General features: G+C 44.1%; 1 long non-coding RNA gene across 1 annotated transcript in view; it reads left to right on the forward strand.

The window, feature by feature from the left end:
• Positions 1–7,768, forward strand: part of LOC125616143 — an 11,857-nt gene extending 4,089 nt beyond the window's left edge. Inside the window, exon 2 of the long non-coding RNA XR_007346773.1 lies at positions 6,575–7,768. This is a non-coding gene — a long non-coding RNA (uncharacterized LOC125616143). The remainder of the gene's footprint in view (positions 1–6,574) is intronic.
• Positions 7,769–19,995: the final 12,227 nt, after the last annotated feature.

Below are 19,995 nucleotides of genomic sequence, written 5' to 3' on the forward strand. Positions count from 1 at the left end.
AAACTATACTACAGAGCAATAGTAACAAAAACAGCATGGTACTGGTACCAAAACAGGAGGGTGGAGGATGGGAAAGGCAGCGGAGCACAACAGACACTAGGATGGCAATTTGTAAATCAATGGATGTGTAACTGATGTGATTCTGCAATCTGTGTATGGGGTGAAGGTGGGAGTTCATAACCCACTTGAATCAAAGTGTGGAATATGATATGTCAAGAAATTTGTAATGTTTTGAACAACCCACAATAAAAAATTAAAAAAAAAAAAAATGGATTCCTGGGTCCATCAGATAATCTGAGGGGCAGGGCCGGGATGAGCACGGCGCACCTGTAAGTTATTTTCTTTTACTAGTTGTCCCGATGACAATGATCCATGCTTAAGGTGGAGAACCACTGCCCCCAGCTTTTATGAGAGAGTCGTGTGTCTGAGCGGGGAGAGAAGGCTGGGGAAACCCGACCAGGATGGCGCAGACGCTCTTGGTTTCCTACTCTCACGTGCTTGCTGCTGGGGCAGCAGTTGGTCTTAGGTAATGGCTGACTGTGCTGTTCTGGAAAGGCTGGGAAGGGTCGGGTGTGACCAGGGCTGAGTGGTGGTTAGTGAAAGCCAGTCAAGGTGCTCTGGTTTCTCTTGCCACCATCCGATTTGGGTGTGACCAGGTTGGCATGGAAACATGAGGGGAGGCCCGGAGGGTTGGGAATGGCTGTCCTCGTTGACTACATTAAAAATGTAGGAAGGAGTCCCTCCCTCTTCTTCCTCTAGTTCTGTAGTTGACAGATGATGGCTGGAGGTGCAATGACCATCTTGGGAACACAAAAGGAGTCGGCAAATCACATGGGCCAGCACCATGGAAGCCGCCAAAACAGGGTCCTTGAAGAGTGTGGAACTAATGATTGGTTCTGCCTTGAGTTCTCCTCTCCAGGACCTCTTAGTGCACATCATGGAGTTACTAATGGGATATTTTTTTAAATTTTTGATGAAGGTCCTAGACCTTAGTCTTATAGACACCTCTCTTCTCTCCCCAACATCATTTATAAGGAAGTACTAGGTCAGGGCTTCTCAAACTTGGCACTGTTGACACTTTGGACTAGATATTCTTCCTTAGGACTGTCTTTGTCTGTTTTGTGCTACTGTAACAGAATACCACAGACTGGGTAATTCAAAAAGATAAATAATAAATAAAAAATAAATAAAAAAATCTCATCAATAAATGTCTTTTTCTCAGTTCTGGAGTCCCGGAAGTCCAATATTAAAGTGCTAGCACCGGAAGGGGCCTTCTAGGTACATCATTCTATGGAAGAAGGCAGAAGAGCAAAGAGAGGGAGAGCATAATAGGGGCTGAAAAATCCACTCTTAAGATAGTAAACCCATTTCTGAGATAACAACATGAATCCATTCGTGCGGCAGAGTCCTGGTGACCTAACCGCCTCTTCAATGTTCCATCTCTGAATGCTGTTGCATTAGGGATTCGGTCTTCAGCACTCGAATTAAAGCCTTAGCAGCTACCTGTGCATTGAAAAGTGTTTAGCAGTGTCGTTGCTCCACCTCTGCCCTAGAGGGACCAGAAACTACCTGAGCCAGGTGGGAGCGAGGGATAGGAGGATACCCCCAAGCTCCCTCTGCCCCGGAGGCTCCCTGGCTAGACTGTGGCTTGAACTGGGAGGAGGGACCAAGGTATGAGGAGGAAGCCTCAACTTTGATGGGACTTGAATATTAGACTGGGCTGGATCTTCATTACCCCTCCCAAAAAGAAACAATTACTACGTAACAGTAATCAGTAAAGCTAGGAGCTTTTAGCTATGCACAGTCAGCCTAGATGTTCTGCAAAGGGGCAAAGAGTAGACATTTTAGGCTACGGGGGTCCTAGGTCTTTTGTTGCACGAACTAAAATTCTACCATTGTAACGTGCACCACCGGCAATGTGGAAATGGACCCGTGTGGCTGTGGTCCAATGCAGGCATCTGGTCACATCTGTCTTACGGACTATTGTTTGCCCAATCCTAACCTAGGGCTGCATGCTGTGGAGTGGGGAGCAGCAAGCTGTTCGGAAAGTGTCTCCTGCTGAGCACCCTGTGAATCCAACAGGTTGGATGAGTCAGTTACATAAATGTGTCTCAGGTCCTTATTGCTGAAACCACATTTCTGTTATTTGTGGCTAAGTCAGAAGAGCAACAGGGGACCTACTAGTGTGATTGTCATACTGTCCATTGACTGAATATTTTACTTAACCGTGATTATTTAGATGTGAGGAGGAACTCAGTGTTCATGGAATTCAGTCCTCTCTCTCTTTTTTTTTTTTACATAGTTAACACATAACAGGAAGTTCACTATCCTACATTTTTTTAGGGGTGCTGTTCAGGCGTGTTAAGTGCAGTTTATACAATTATCATGAAACACATCTCCAGGACCTTCCCATCTCGCATGACGGAAGCTCTACCTATTAAACAATGCTCCCTATTTCTCCCCTCCCCAGCCCACGGCAACCACCGTTCTGCTTTTTGCCCCCATGAGTTTGTTCTAGGTGCCTCACATAAGTGGGATACATAATATTTGCTGTTTTGTGGCTGACTTATTTCTGTAGCATGATTTACTCAAGGTTTATCCATTATGTGGCAATGACAGGATTCCCCTCCTTTTTAAAGCTGAATGCTATTCCATTGCATGCACAAACCACTTTTTATGTATCTAGTTACCTGTCCATGGACATTGGATTCCGTCTACCTTTGGGCTGTTGGGGGTAATGCCACTGTGAACACGAGTATGATAAAAATCTCATCAAGAGTCTGCTTTCAATTGTTCTGCATACATACCCAGGAGTGGATTTGCTGGATTGTAGGGCAGTTCTAATTTTTGATGTTTTGAGGAACTTTGGTACTGTTTCCATAACAGTTTTACAAATCCCATGAACGGTGCTATTTTATTTTTTTTGTTTGATTCTTTTGAAAGGAAATATGGGTGTTTATTTTTATGACTGGAAAGCATTCATTTTCCTTCCCCCTCTCCGACTTCCTTTGACCTAACTAACACGAGGTCATTCTGCAGGTCAAGATTTCCTTGACTCCTGCAGAGTAAACTGGCTGTCCCTCCACACGGTCCCCTGTACCCTGCACAACTTTCTTTCTGTAACCCTCTCCAAGCTTCAGTTAACGGATCCCACCTGTGTCCCCAGCACCAATGCTGTGGGGCTGAGCTAGGCTTCGCCCCTCCCCTGCTGGTTTTATGGCCCAGTGGGGGCACATGGTGATGCTTACTAAGTGAATGCTTCCTGGTGGAATGGATGGCCCCCTCACCCTTCCCGCCCCTTCCGTCAATCTGGGGTCTGTTGTTAGGTGGCCTATCGGAGAAAAGGGCAGGGATGATGACTCTGTGGATGGGAAAAGCGGGTGAGGAATTCTGTGCAAATGAACCACATTCAGCAACAGCAAATTCACCGCATTCTTCAGAAGCCTGTGACAATCTGGCAGACACAAAGGAGTCTTGTGAGTGGGTGTCGAATGACGAATGTGACCATGGATGGACATTTTTTTTAGGAGTCGGGGAAGGGGTGAGGACTTGCTATGTCCTCTTGGACAAGAGAGTAGAGTGTCTTCCAATTTTTAAGTGTCTCCTTTTCTATAAAAGGCCCAGTTGATGGTTCGGGAGGGTTTTGCCTCTTGGAAAGGCAAATTCTGCTGTGTTGCCTTCCATGAGGGACCTTCTCTGGAATGGCGTGGTGTCTCACGGGGAAGTCAGGGAGCAGTTCTACTGCACACAGCCCGTACTCAGGGGTGACGGTGAAGACTGGGGCCTGGGTCTCCTTTTTCCAATGCATTTTTATTTTGAGGTAGTTCTAGATCTATAGAAGAGTTTCCAGAATCATTCAAAGAATTCCTCAAATAGCCTTCCCCTAGATTTCCCAAAGGCTGGTGTTCTACCATGCCTACTTGATCATTTTCTCTGTATATTCATCTAATCATCTGCACGGCTTGAGGAAGGTGATGTGCCTTTACATCTAAATACTTCAGTGTATTTTCCCCCCAAGAATCAAGGACATTCTCTTACATTGATCGATTTATGTTGATACAATATGCTTTTCTTTATTTTTTATTTTTTGGTACTGAGGATTGAACCCAGGGGCATTCAGCCACTGAGCGACATCCCCAGCCCTATTTTGTATTTTATTTAGAGACAGCATCTCACTGAGTTCCTCAGCACCTCGCTTTTGCTGAGGCTGGCTTTGAGCTCACAATCCTCCGCCTCAGCCTCTTGAGTTGCTAGGATTACAGGTGTAATACGCTTTTCTGACCCATAGATATTTTTTAAAAAATTTCCAATTAATTTAATAAACAGGTTAGAGAAACACTTTACAGGTTCTGTGTCCAATCCTATAACATGTTGAACATAGTCATTAAATCTTTACTTTCTTTCAATATGGAACTGTCCCTAAGCTTTGTCTTTGACATTTTTTCAAGAGTATAGGCTAGCTATTTTTTTTTTTTTTTAAGAATGACTCTCAAATTGGGTTTACCTGGTATTTTCTTACACAGATGCATGTACCTTCACATCAGGGACACGTTCTGAGAAACACAAGGTTAGGTGATCAGGTCATTGTGTGAATGTCATCGAGAGCCATCACACAGACACCATGGTACAGGCTAACACACACCAAGGCTACCCAGAAGTTGAACTTTATTCACTTTATTCAGACTTTTTGGTGAGAAACAAAGACACAAACACCTGCATTAGCCTACCCCCAAAGGGCCAGGATCACCTGTGTCCCACCTCTACATCTTGGGCCGCGGTTTTCAGGGGCCATGATACAACGGAGCTATTGCCTCTTATGGTCACAGTGTCTTCTTTTGGAATCCCTCGTGGAGGACCCACCTGGGACCATTTTATAGTTAATTTTTTTAATAAGCATAAGTACACACTGAAGTCACGATAAAAATGACGGTAAGTGCATACACCAAGAACAGAGTTGTCGTAATTGTCAAGTGTGATGTGCTGTATGTAATGCACTTGCTGGACTTTCACACGATAGCCCATGCACACAGGCGTCACCACCAACACGTGAGAAGTGTGATGTACCATGGCGTTAGGGCTCTCGGATGTCACCAGGTGATGGGGCTGTTTCAGCTCCATTGAAATCTATGGTACCCACCGTCAGTATGTTGTTGGCCCAAAGAAACTTTGTTATATGGTGTATGCATGACTCAGATTTGCCTTTTTGGCAGGAAAATAGAAAGACTGATGTCACATAATAAAGATGATTTTTCTATTTGTTCTTTTTAGATATGCATGACAGTAGAGTGTACTTTGGCATATTATACAAACGTGGAGTATAACTTATTCTAACTAGGATCTTATTCTTGTGGTTGTACATGATGCGGGGTCACCCTGGTCATGTATTCAAATACAAGGATAGGAAAGTTGTGACCAATTAATTCTACTATTCTTCCTATTTCCCTCCCCTCCCCTTCTCTTTGTTCCCCTTTGTCTAATCCAATTGATTTCTGTTCTTCTCTCCCCATCCTCCCTGTTGTGGGTTAGCATCCACATGTCAGAGAGAACATTTGGCCTTTTTTTTTTTTTTTTTGATTGGCTTATTTCACTTAGCATAATAGTCTCCAGTTCCATCCACTGGCCAGCAAATGCCATAATTCCATTCTTCTTTATAGCTGAGTAATATTCCATTGTATGTACCACATTTTCTTTATCCATTCATCTGTTGGTTGGGCATCTAGGTTGGTTCCATAGCCTGGCTATTGTGAATTGAGCTGCCATAAACATTGATGTGGCTGCATCACTGTAGCAGGCTAATTTTAAGTCCTTTGGGTATAAACCAAGGAATGGATCAAATGGTAGTTCCATTTGAAGGATAAAAATGGTTTTTAAAAAGATGGTTGTTTTGAGAATGTTTGGGAGCTTCATAGAGTGGCCACGAGCCCAGGCTTTAGGATCACTTAGTAGATATGTAATTTAGGGGAATGATCTTGAGAGAATCTTTTCACCTCTCTGATACTGGTTTCCTAGTCTGTAAGGTGAGGAGTGGTAGTGCCTTACTATCCCCAGAGGTTCCCAATGTGGTCCTTCCATGTGGTGGCTCATTTTATGGCTTGGATGTGAGGTGTCCCCCCAAAGCTCATGTGTAAGACATGCAAGAGGGTTTAGAGGAGGAATGATTGGGTTATGGGAGTCTTAATCCAAACAATAAATGAATCCCCTAAAGGGATTAACTGAGTGATAACTGAAGGCAGGTGGGGTGTGGCTGGAGGAGGTGGGTGTTGGGGACATGGCTTTGGGGTATATATTTTTTATCTGGCAAGTGGATTCTGTCTCTTTGCTTCCTGATCACCATGTGAGCTGCTTCCCTCTGCCACGCTCTTCCGTCACTGATGTCCTGCCTCACCGCAAGCCCTGAGGAATGGAGCTGTCTGTTTATGGACTGGGACCTCTGAAACCATGAGCCCTCAAATAAATATTTCCTCCTCTTGTTCTGGTCGGGTCTTTTAGTCACAGCAGTGAAAAAGCTAACTAAAACACAGGACAATCTTATAACAGGAGGTAATTTAAACATGCTGTTTTCTTCCCTTTTCAGATAAAGAAACTGAAGCCCAGAGAGGCTAAACAACTTGCCCAGAGTCACACAGCTGGTGTGTGGTAGGATTGGGATTCCAACCCAGTGATGCTGCCTGTTTAATCACCACAGGGGATCCACTCCTCAATGTTAAGCCTTAGAAGATTGTTTGTGAGGAATGCAGAAGAATATGTAGGGCAAACAGTTAATCCAGTGCCAGGCACACAGTAAACTCTAAATGTTCATTGTTCGTATCTTCCTTTACTCATTAGTTTCTCACGTCATAAACGATTTGATCAAGAAGATGTTTCCACTTGATACTGAAGCAATCGAGAATGCAAGACTATCCCCAGACCAGCTGATGTTTACGAGGTCCCTGGGACTCCGGAGCAGTGATGTCAACCTTGGGCTGTGTCAAGGGGCGAGGGAGGGGACCGCAGCTCAGCATCTGCCCTTGGCCAGCGGGTGGCTCTGAGGCAGTCACCGATGGCCAACGCCCGGCGGAGGCTTGACACGTGGAGGGAAGCCTGGCGATCTGAACTGGGCCATTTGTATGGGGCCCTGGAAGGCTTTGGTGGAGCCTTAACATCTTCATGGTCTTTTTCTCAGACTTTCATTTAAAGGGTGTTTGTATTTTATAAGCCCCAGGGAAAGCAGAGGAGAACCCGGGCCAGGAGCACCGATGCTTTGGGATTACAGGGTCTAAAGTCGGGGAGGGTGGAGGAGGTAATTTGGAAGGAGATGCGTTCATCTAATTTTGATAGGAATGGCCACCGCCCCATAATCCCTTCCTCGTTTGCCTGGATGGACGGAGAGATGTCAGGTGGACTCTGCATTCCTTGTCTGCAGGGCAGCATGATGAACCGGGCTTCATGGACAGGATTCAGGGAGTCTGTGAACCCCATGGATTGAATATTCAGCCTCGTGAGTGAACGTGCGTGTGTGTTTACAGGTATCTTCCTAAGGATAGATTCTCAGTTTTTATCAAACCCTGAAAACATTCTGTCACTTAAGATGGAGAAAGGATCAGGGAGTCAGGGAGAGGAGATGACAAGAGGGTCAGGGAGAGGAGATGACAGGGGAGAGACACCAAGTGAGAGAGAATATCATTTCACAACAGTTATACAAGATGTTGCTAGGAAACCATTCATTGGCTTTGTGAATTATAAACATTTTCTTCTTAATCCAAAATAAATAGCTGTTATATCAGTCTCATCATGAGAATACAGCTGTTTGTGTGTTGGGAAGAAGGGTCGGGTGTTTTGTGTGTGTGTGTGTGTGTGTGTGTGTGTGTAGGGATGGGAGGGACGGGAGGCAAGGGTCAGGGTGGGTGGAGGCCTGCTGTCCTGGGAATGCAGAGATTAGGAATTTGGCTTCTTCTCGTCCTTAGGAAGGAGCACAAACGTGCCTGCCGCCAGCCCTCGGTAGGGGCTCTGTGATTATGATCCTGGGCACCAAAGATGGTGCCCCAAGGTCACAGAACCTGTTCTTAGTTAACCAATAGAGACTTGGGGATTTCTGTTCTTCTTCAAACTTACAAACTTCACAAAGGTTTCATGTCCCCTGAAAGAAAAAATATGAAAGTGACATAAGCCACTTAGCTAGGTGACTCTGCTTTCCCAGTGGAGCTCTGGGAACCTCTGGGACCTCGTTCTGGCCGTAACTTTGACTTATCTCATGTGGGTTGCAGGGACAAGTGTCCGTCCACACTTCTTGGATTTTTCAGGTCCTGATTTCAAATACTTGGTTCATTTTCTGAAGCATTCTGGCTTGATTCTGCCCCTTTGAGGATCTGTATGGATCCTGGGAGGTTTTTTTAGGATCCAGGGGCCTGAGGTGAGGCAGAGCATCATGGTAGAAGGCTGTCGTAGAGGAAAGCGGCTCAGCCTGTGGCCACCAGGAAGGAAACAGAGAGGAAAGAGAAGGGGAGGGGGAGAGATAGGAGAGGACCAGGGACAAGATATGTCCCCAAGGTCATGCCTCTAGTGACCTACTTCCTCCAACAAAGCCCCATTTGTCTATCATTTCTCCCACCAGCAGTCCATCAGCTATCAGTGGATTAGCTAACGGATGAGGTCAGAGCCCTGTGATTCAATCACTTCCTAAAAGCCCTACCTAGGGACACTGTGGCATTGGGGACCAAGCCTCCAGCACTTGAGCTACTGGGGGACATTGCAGATCCAAACCATAACCCGCTGACCTCATACCCCAACACTCACGGCTTGGTGGAGTGACAGACAATGAACCACTAAAGGGCAGGGTACTGGGTGCTACAGTGGAGAGGGTCAGGGAGGAGGCCCCTCGCTCAGCCTGAGCGTGAATGGGACGGTATTTTTAGGAGGTAAATTATCCCTGATGGGCTCTCAAGGCTGAGGGAGAATTTTCTGGGCCAACGAGGACTGAGAGCATGGGCCACAGAAGTTGCAGGGAGAAAGTGCAACACGTACGACCGGCAAAGAGACGCGCAGGGCAGAGAGCCTGGGAACCACCTGCAGCCCAGAGGGGAGTTAGAGGCAGGGGACGGTGGGACCCAGGCTGGGAGAGAGTCATGGGGGTTTTCCATGCTCAGATGTTTGGCCTTTTACACTGTGGGGATGGAAACTAGATTAGCCAACTTCCCCATCCACAAGGGATTCAATCCAAGACGCCCAGTAGATGCCTGAAAGTGCAGATCTACTGAACTCTATGAACATGATGTTTTTCCTGTACAAACCTGTATGATAGAGTTCAGCTTATAAATCAGGCACAGTAAGGGATTAGCAATAATAACTAATAATTAAACAGAGCAAACATAACAATATATTATAAAAAATTGCCATTATCATGACTCTTGAGCTTTGGAGCTATTATTAGTAAAATCAGGGGTTACTTGAACGTAAATACTGCAATATCATGGGAGTAGATCTGATAACCAAGATGGTTATTGAATGACTGACAAGTGGGTAGCATATATGACATGGATACACTGGACAAAGGGATGATTCTTATTCTAGGCAGGATGGGGAGGGGCACAGTGCAAGACTTCATCATGCTACACAGAATGGTGTGCAAATTAAAACTTGTGAGTTCTTTATTTCTGGGATTTTCCACTAGTTATTTCTGGATCAGAGTTGATTGCAGGCAACTGAAACTGGAAAGTGAAACCTCAGATAAGGAGGGATTACTGCAGTTAAGGTTCTTATCAGGATCAGATTGCATTTAAAAGTCTTGCACTGGTTTCAGTAGGGAGGGTCAGTTAGAGATGGGACAAGATAGAAGGCAGGAAGGCAAGCTAGGAGGCTGTCACAACACAATAGAAATGAGAGTGACTGGGATACTGTAGCAATCATTTTTGCTTTATAAATCTGGGTTGATGCTCTGTCACTGGACCCGTAAAAATCAGTGACTTCATTCTAATAGAGTTGGCTTTGCATCAATTTAGAATGACCTCTGTGTCCCACATACAGTTCATTTCTTCTTTGCTTTCTGCATGGTCTGGTATGGGGCCATGGGTACCCCTGATTTTCTTTGTTTTTTATCTTAACTGTGTATCTGAGGACACAAGGGCTCTGGTTTAACAATGTGTTCAGGAGGTTGGAACTGAGGTCAAATCAACGTTTTTACCAAGTAAAGCAGGAAGAATTTGTGAAAAAGCAGGAGTAGAAAACCTCTGCACAGTTCATTGATACTTTATGGCAAAAAGAGAAGTTGCTAGTTAATGCAAAGAGCGTAGGTGTATAAAAGAAAAGACCATCAAGTTCTAAATCAAAAGTGTTACGACTTCAACCATAACCTTACTGTGTGACAACAGGTCCAGGTGGTCAGTTCCTGGGTGAGAGGACCTTAGTGGTAGGAGTCAAAGACAGCATCCAGGAGATGATGCTATTAAATGAAGACGGTGGTGATGATTTTTACTGGCTCTGGTTTTCCCTGCCGTGGAGTCAGCGTGTTCATAAATCCATTCTCCCACCTGTTCTGGGGGAGGTCCTGCAGGTCAGTTGATTAGATCTTCATCCATCTTTTCATTTTTAACCATTTTAAGCCATTTTCTTTTAGGGGAATCTCTTATAAGCACCACACAATTGAACTTTTTTACTTTCCTTGGTCACACACACTAAAAGTCTTTGCCTTTTAATAGTGTTAATTAAACCACTTAGCTTAATTATACAACTGATGATCTGGTGTTGTCCATGTAGTTTTATTTTACGCTTTCTGATATTTGTGTGCCCCTATTTCCTTTCCCCTCTCCTTTTCCAGGTGATACACACGATTTGGTCTACTACTTGTCTTCAGCAGTGATTTAGAAGCTCAAGAATTTTGTTTTATATCCTATCACCAGATTATTTATCTTTGAGAGTGTAAAAAAACTTCTTGAAACTTATCTCTCTCTAATTATCAGAGCTGAGTGACAAAGAATAACTTATAATTCCTGAACAGGTGAGGATTTTGGTTTATCTTTTCATATGATCATCATCATCACCCCCACCTTTTAATCTTAAAAAAAATTAATATTATTTGACGGAGTAAATTTGGGCTTTGAATTAAAATGTATATGATGGCTATTCATTTAATGGCTTGATATATTTAGCCAGATTCTGTATCCATGACCTTTCTTCCCACGACCATTCCATCCTTGCGTTCATGCCATATAGACATCCATGCTCACCTTCCTTGAGTGCCCTCTTCCTATAAATGTGAAAACTCATCTTTAACCCAAAACCAATACCTCGAGGATATCTCAGCAATTTTCCCCACTCTTTCCTGCATTTCCAGTCTTGGCTCTTTGCCAGAATAAACCCACAAGTTTAACACACTTGCTGTTATCCCTTCATCAAAATGCCTCTACTTCCCCAGAATCATTCTATTCTTTGCTTCCTTCCATAACAAAGTTCTTTCCAAGAACTGCCTTGCTGGGAGCCATTAGCCAAGTAGGTATGACAATTTCCTTGCCAGCGTACCCCATGTTGCAGTGACATTGAATGTAGGTGACCTTGTTCAAGGACCAAGGCGGATTAGGGCGTTCCCGGTTTAGGTTCCAGGTTTAAGGTTTAAGATTATTCCTGCTGGGAATAGGGCGTATCCTGCTGCCTGAGTTCCCCTTGAGTTCTCACGGGATTCAGACAGTATATTTTGGAGACAGAAGCCCAGTGGAGGTGGATTTGGGCAGAGAACGTGGATTTCCCCAGAACGTGTTTGTAGACGGCCGGTGTGAGTTCTGGAATAAAGAGTTGCTGTTTGAATCTACAAGCTGTGTGGTGGCTCGTGATTGTGTGCCCAGCCAGACTGCGGCATTTGTGCCCAGCCAGACTGTGGCACTGCCTGTTCCCTGTCTCCACCCTCTCTCCTTCCATTCCCCTTTAAACCCACTTCAGTCAGGCTCTGCCCCGTCATGCCCCTGAAGCCACTGGTCACAGTCCCCACTCAGTGACTACCCGGAGACCATAGGCGATGGTCAGCTCTTCCTCTTCATTGCATTTGGTCTACTCATTGCCTATTACACAGCCAATCACTCTTTCCCTCTCCATTTACTCCTTCACTTAGCTCATCAGGCACCACGTTCTCCTGGTTTTCTCCACTCTCTGGACCCTCCTTCTGATTCCTTTTGCTGGCTTCCCCTCTTAACTGTTGGAGAACTGTAAGGCTCAGACTTATCATTCTCTTGATCATCCCATCCAGTCTCATGGATTTAAGACCCATTCACAGGCTGAAAATTCTGAAATTTAGATTTCCATCCCAGACCTCTTAACTCCATACTCGATACATTCAGCCACTCAAATATCCGGCTGCCTACTCGACATCTCTACCTGTGTGTCTGATTGATTTTTCAAACTCAATAGGTTGAAAACTCAACTTCAGATTTCCATCTCCTGAACCATATCCCCACAAGGTCTTCCCAACTTGGTTGATTAGTAGCAACTCCATCCTTTGGATTGTTCAGTCCCAAAACCTCAATATTATCCTTGACTCTTGTCATATCCCAAGAGCACTCCATCAGGGATCTAGTGACTGCCTTCAGAATATGTCTGGAGCATGTCCGTTCCCCACCTGCTGTTTCCCTGGTGCTCTGAACAGCTACCTCCTCTCAGTTGAATTACTATGACCTTTCCTGCTCTCCTCCTTGACCCTTATGGTCTAGTCACAAGACAGCATCCAGAGTGACCCTTCCAAAGAATCAGTGGAGACCCACACTGGGGGGATTCCACAATACCAATAAAATATGGCCCCCAACTTAGCATAGTTCAAATTATGACTTTTCGACTATGAAGAAAGCAAGTGATAGGCATGCACTAGACACTTTGAATTTTGTTCTTTTACCAACTGATGGTAGACAGTTATGACATCTCTCATGATGCTGGCCAGTGGTAGGGAGCTGCAGCCTCTATTCAGCCATGCAGGCACATGGTCACCATCAGTAGCGCTAGATGATTTGCCCAGCTGTTGGCTAATGTAAGTGTTCTGGGCATGTTCACGGTAGGTTAGGCTGACCTATGTTTGGGAGGTCAGGGGCATTAAGTGCATTCTCAACTCACCATAAATTTTTTGGAAATGTAACTCAATGTAAGTCTAGGAGCATAACATAATTATTGTACCAGAAATTCCAACAGTAAAATTTACAAATTGAGGAACTGATCTTTAATACCAACTGAAAAGTGCTATATTTGTATAATTATTTCTGTAAGGTAATTTTCAGGTAGTTGCTTTATAGAATTTTGAATTACACTCAGTATTGTTCTCCGACTTGAGTTTGCCTTTCCCCCCATGTTTTCAAATAATTACCTCTCATTTGTGTCTAGCTCAGGTCTACTTTTTAATTTTTAAAAGCCATTGTCCAGGAAGTAACTTTAGGTACAACCAAAGAATGGATCTCCTTGGAATAGCAGCTTGAGTCTAAGTGGATGTTGAGATCCCTGTGAGGCCGGACTGGGGAGTCCTACTGTTCCTGGTCTTCGCTCAGGAACTGGGCTAAAAGAATGACTCGAGTCTAGTGAATTTCAGACTCTCATTTTTACTCATTGACTCTGAGAATTACGTTCTTGTAGCTGTTGTTTTCTCTAAGAAATTTTAGCTTTATTTCCCCAAATTAAGATAGCCTAAGCTGTTTTGTGTTTCTAATGTACAATTTGTTTTGAGAGTTCACATTTTATAAGAAATTATTTTGATTCAAAGTGTGAGAATTTTAAAGGGTTTGTGTTATTCTTTTTTGAAATTGAAAAATAATTGACAAGTAAAAATATACTAATGCAATGATTTTGATATACCTGGACATTGCATGAAAATCACTAGAAATGAACATATCTGTCACCACCCAGCTCCCATTTGTGTGTGTATGTGTGTGTGTGTGTGTGTGTGCGCACGTGCACGCGCTAGGTGGGAGAGGACAGTTAAAATCTGCTGTCATCAAGTTTTAAGGATATAATATGTTATTATTAACTATAGTTGCCATGCGGTACATAGCATCCCCAGAACTGAGTTTGTACCCTTCCACTAACATCTCCCTATCTCCCTCCCTGGGTTCAGATCTTCAATATTTACAAAATCAGGACTGGGGTTTAGCTCAGTGGTAGAATGAGCGCTTCGTATTCTCAGGGTGCTGGGTTCCATCCCCAGCACTGAAACAACAGAATAACAACAAGGAATGTTTGCACAATGAAGATACGAATACTACCTGCCTCATATGGTTGCTGTGCAAATTAAATGAGATACTACATGGAGGTATTTAAAATCAACAACAGAAGTCAGTTGGATCCCGGCACTCATCTAAATCCCTGGGAGCTCCCATTTTGTACAGAGAAGTCAGTGGCACTGCAAGGACCACTAAGGCCTCCGTGGTGGTACAGTGCTTCCTCTCACTCTCCCCATCTCCCAGGCCCACCTGGCTTACTCCTCCCCACCCACCACCTGGCCTCCTTGCTGTCCTTCAGCAGCCAGACACCCAGCCCCTGGGCCTTTGCACTGGCTGCTCGCTCTGTGTCACACTCTTTCCCCAGACACCCGCAGGCTCACTTCCTCACCTGGGAAGTGCCCCCTTCCCAGTCACACCTGCCTGAAAGGCCCTTTAAGGCGTTATAAACTGCCTCATTCTCCTCACCTGACGGCAAGGCACTTCTGACCCCCCATCCTGCTGTTTTTTCCTTTTCAGAGCCGGAAGTCCTGATGTGTCATCTTTTAATTTGTTAAGTACTCGTTGGGCTGCTTCATTGCCCATCTTCCTCCATTAGCTTGTAGCTCCACGGGGCAGGGATCTTGGTCTGTTGTTCCCTGATGAATCCCAAGTGCCCAGAAGATGCCTGATGCGTGCTAGTTGGGGAGCGACATGTGCAGATTGAATAATGATCCTTCCTTGCACCTTTGCCTTTGTCTCTGTTCATTTGCTCCTTGTTCTTGGAAGATTAGGGGATGCCCAGCAGACAGTTGCCTTCTAAACACGTCCTATTTCTTATAGGAAATGATCATTGCCAGGCGCAGTAGCAGACGCCTGTCACCCCAGCAACTCAGGAGGCTGAGGTGGGAGGATCCCCAGTTTAAGGTCAGCTTCAGCAACTTAAGTGAGGCTTTATTCAATTAAGCAAGACCCTGTCTCAAGATAAAAAAAAATTAAAAGGTCTCAGTAGTTAAGCACTTCTGGGTTCAATCCCTGGTATGGAAACAAAAATAAATAAATCAATAAATAAATAATAAAAAAACAAAAACCATCATCTACTTTGAGTTTTCAAAAGATTGCTCTCTCCCCTGCTTTAAGCTATAGAATTCTTAATTTATAGTTCTCCTTATTGTTTGCTGACTCTTCAATGGAAGGAGGTCCACCCTAGCCTCAAAGAAGTATTTCCTGAGAGCCTACTACGTGTCAGATTCTCTGACAGGCACCAGAGATAAACATAGAGTAAACAGAGGTGGTCCCTGCACATGGTTTAATGTTGGGGACAGAATCAGCTCAGCTCATGCTACTTTGGGGAGCATGGGAATAGGGTGACTTCTTCCCCACTCTTGATGTTTATTTGTGCGGGGGAGGAGCCCTGCAATTGTAAATCCCCTGGATCCTCTTTCCTTCCTTCCTCATTCCTCCCAGGTGAGCGGGAGAACTTTTTTGACTGGTGATTTTGGGGAAAGGAAGTGAAAATGAGTGGCTTAACTGAACCCCTCCTCTGTTATTTTATTCTGCTTTGCAGGAAACACATTCTGCATAACTTTTGTAAAAGCTGGTTGCTACATGGTCAGTCCCCATTGTGGAGCTAGTGATGACCCAGAGCTCCTATGACTGACCAGATGGATCTCTCAGTCTGATTCTGGGTTTTAGAATGAAGACATTCATTTTCCATAGACCTGAAGTTACATTCTCTTATACCAGTCTCTCTCCCCCTTCTCCAATTTCTCTCTCAACTGGCTCAGAGGCAGGGAAAATGTATACCAAAACGTGTATGCTCTCAGACCTCCAGAGTACAGGTCGAGGGTATATAATCCCCAAATCCAAAATCTGAAACGCCCCCAAATCTGAAACTTTTTGAGTGCCAACATGATGCCCCAAGTAGAAAATTAACACCCAACCTCATGTTGCAATCCAAGTATAAGCATCCTAAAATATTGCATAAAATTACCTTCAAGCTGTACGCATAAGGTTTATATGAAATCAATGAATTTCTTGTTTAGATTTGAGTCTCATCCCCAAGATTTCTCATTGTAAATATTTACAAATTTTTAAAAAAAAAAAAAAAAAAAAAACAACCTCCAACATTTGAAGCATTTCTGGCCCCCTGTGATTTGGATAAGAGCTACTCAACCTATTGGTATTGAAAGTAAAAGTTCAAGTGGCCTGTCTGGTTTCTCCTCTTGAAGTGCTTTCCTCAAATCTCTTTTATGATACCTATTGCACTAGTGTAAGAGCCCCTGTGTACATGTCCACTCCTCTGGAGTGTGAGTCTCTGTCTCTGTGCAGTTTGAGCACAGGGCATAGGTGTCTGGACTGGGGGGCCGAGCGGGGGCTAAACATACAGGCAGGGCTTCTTGGGTCAGTAGCTGTGCCTTTGCCCGGGTTGCCTCAGCTCAGAGGGAGAGGCACATGCTTGTAATTTGCATGAAAGATCCCATGTGCCGGCAAAGCTCTATATGCTTATATTTGATGAATGAACAAAATACCTGTTCTTTAGATGGGCAGTTCATTGCTTTACCCATTGGAAGGGAAGAATCACAGCCATCTAACTGGCTGTCCATCACCCCTTGAAAATAAAAGAAGCCAATACACCAGGCATGGCCCAGACAGAAGTGGGGGGAATAAATCTACTTTCTGAGGCCATTTCCTTCATTTTTATTATATACTTTCATCTAAGAGCAGTAGAAAGCATGAGAGATTGAATTCATGAAATCTACAATCTGAACCTTAGTTTTCTTGTATCTAATTAGAAGTCCTGGAGATCTCAATGATTCAGGGTGAGAATAAAGCAACACCGTATACGACAAAAAGAACTGCACCCCACCAATACACATGGATGTTGCTTAGGGGTTATGACTATCATTCCTTGATTGCATACATTATATTTAAGAGACTCTGCCAGCTCAGTTACTGAGTAAGCCTCACTCTGGAGATGCTGACTCTAACGATAACAGTGTCACATGCTCATTTCTGGAAAACACCTAAAGCCATCTCTTTGAATGATTCATTTTCCAAGTGGTTTTTATTGGTTGTGCAATACAATTTGAGGGGGTCTAACCTTACATTCCAAAGGGCATTCCATTTGGTATCCGCACTTCTTTCTCGGCACATTTCTTCATTTTTCTGCTTATCGGTTGGTTAAAGGGATGATTTCAAACAGATTTTATTGATGCATTCATTTTGCTCATTGAAAAGTTGACACCAGCCCTCCCAGCCTCTCTAACTGCGCGTTCTGGAGGAGCGCACGCACTCTCACGGGGTCTGTTGATGTTAAAGTCCTCGTGGGGGCGTAGTCCTGAGGATTCTCTAGCAGCTGCACTAGAATGCAAAGCTTGGATGTGTCTGCAGGACTTGTGTATTTTCCTAATAATCTTGATCCGTTTCTGAGAGTTAAACAGTAGAAGACACATGGAGTAGGAGACAGGCGGTCCACCCTCACAGTCAAAGCAGTTAAAACAGGAAGGCAAGAAGGCTTCCTGGTTGGGGACATGAATATGAGGAATGCCAGGTTTCGAATACCACGGGCCGTGCCTGGTGTATTGGCTTCTTTTATTTTATAAGGGTTGCAGGTGCCCAGCTGCTGTTGGAGTTAGCCTTGGTTCAAAGCCCCTTTCTGCCACTTATTTTTTGCCTTAATTTAGTAAAATGTGGCTCATGGCACTGGCAGAAGGAGAACAATGCTTGCCAAACACCCACGATCTGGTCACCATGATTATAATTGTTGCACTAATAGCAATACCTTTTTTTTGCAGTGCTAGGTATCCAACCCAGGTTCTCATACCTGCTAGCTGAGAGCTCTACCACTGAGCTACGCCCTCACTCCTGTAGGAATATCTCAACGGACAGTTTCTGGACACTGTAAAATGTAAGTAAAGCAGTCATAATAGTAAGAGCTGGGAAAGCCAGTTGGTCTGAGTTCAAAACCCAGTTTTGCCAGTTAGCAGCCGTGTGAACTTTTGACAAGTCTCAACTTCCCTAAGCCTCAGTTTCTTCCTCCAATAAGATGGGAATAAAGTAAATATCTACATGTTTTGAAGCAACCTAAGTTATATAATAAAGGAATAAAGTTTGGATGTTGGATGCCCTGTGTGGGTTAAGAGCCCTCTATTCTCTTGTGTCCCTCCCTGGGCCTCACCGTTGTCTGGGAGGGAAGGCCTATATGGGGGATTCTGCCGATGGGCCACTGCGAAGTCAGAAGACTCAGTGTCCCCTATAGCTCTGCCCTGTACCTGAAATTATCTCCAGAAATCTTGCTCCTGGGGCTTAAGGATTTCCCAGGGCCATTCATGTTGCCCAGCCTAACTCCTCTGCCAAAGGATCTGATGAGCAGAATCAAACATCATGGCTAAAACGTTGGTTCCTATTTCCATCTCTCATATTTGTGGAACCTTTGGCAAGTTTCACCCAAACTTTCTGAGCCTCAGTTTCTGTATTTGTGAACTATGGATCAATGTACTTGCTTTGTACAGTTAATATAATATTAAATAAAGTAATAAGTGCAAAATATTTAGTACTTAGCTTGATAAATGGAAGCTAATTTTATTAGAACAGCAAAAGTCATATCATCATAACTGGTTCTATAACTGGTTATTGAGTACACACTTAATGTTAGATATGGTACTTGTTACTCTAAGACCATGAATGATTTATCCCATGGAGTTTGGGGGTATTTTCTGTGTGGTAGATATTATACTAGGTATTTACCTATAAAAATTTTCAAAAGTTCGTATAAAATATTTTAGTCTATTTTTTTGTTGTTGCTGTAATATAATAACCACAGTGTGGACAATTTATAAAGAATGAAGGTTTATCTGGCTCATGGTTCTAGAGATCTGTATGTCTAAGAGCATCCAGTCAGGCCTTCATGCTGCATTGTAACTTGGAGCAAGGGCAAGTGAGTCCGTGTGAGGCAGAGAGAGCACATTGGGCTGAACTCATCCTTTTTATCAGAACCCCCTGCCACAATAATTACCCACTCCCTTGAGAGTCACATGAATTCATTCCTGAGCACAGTGCCTTCGTGGCCTAATCACCTTTTAAGGGTTTCCCCTCCCAATACCATTACTGTGGCAATGACAGTTCAACATGAATTACCCAGGGGACATTTAAATCATAGCAATATATCTCAAGGCTATCCAATGACACCCCCAGTTATGAACAAAATTTTTCTTAATTCATGCAGTAAGCACAATGCAATGAATGTTGTGAACAATTGAAGATATAAAGAGCAATAAAACCTGGTCCTTTGAAAGAGCGGTTTCCAGCCGGTAGGGCCACTTTGACACTTCTGTCTTAAGTTTTCTTTCTTTCTTTGAACGTCATGTGTGGTTGTATTTTCCACAGTTATATGAAGTAACTAACTGGATACATGGGTGTTTGCTGTGTGTATAGGTTGTGCAGCTCATAGTTCTGCTTAGAAGGATATAGTCCCTTAAATTAGGAATGGTGGTGTTGGACGAGAAGTCAAAGAATTATATGACAGCGTCTTGTTTCATGAATGAAGGCACAAATGGAACAGTGACTTTGAGACACTATCACGGACTTTGCAGGCAGGTGGATCTGATCTCAAGTCCTGGCTCTGTTCTTCCCTAACTCCTGACTTTACCTCATCTCTTAAATCTGCATGAAAGTTCCATCACCTTCAAAGTGGGACCAGGCATGACAAGCACTGACTGAGACAATGCTCATAGGGCACAGCCCAGTTCCCGGCACAGAAGAGCATGACTTCAGCCATTGTTCTCAGGTGAACATTCTCCTGACCATGTTGGCTGACTGTCCCCTTGGCCTGGGGCTATGCATGCCTGTCTGTGCCTGTGTG

The sequence above is a fragment of the Marmota marmota genome, unplaced genomic scaffold (genome assembly GCF_001458135.2).
Source record: "Marmota marmota marmota unplaced genomic scaffold, marMar, whole genome shotgun sequence".
NCBI lineage: Eukaryota > Metazoa > Chordata > Mammalia > Rodentia > Sciuridae > Marmota > Marmota marmota.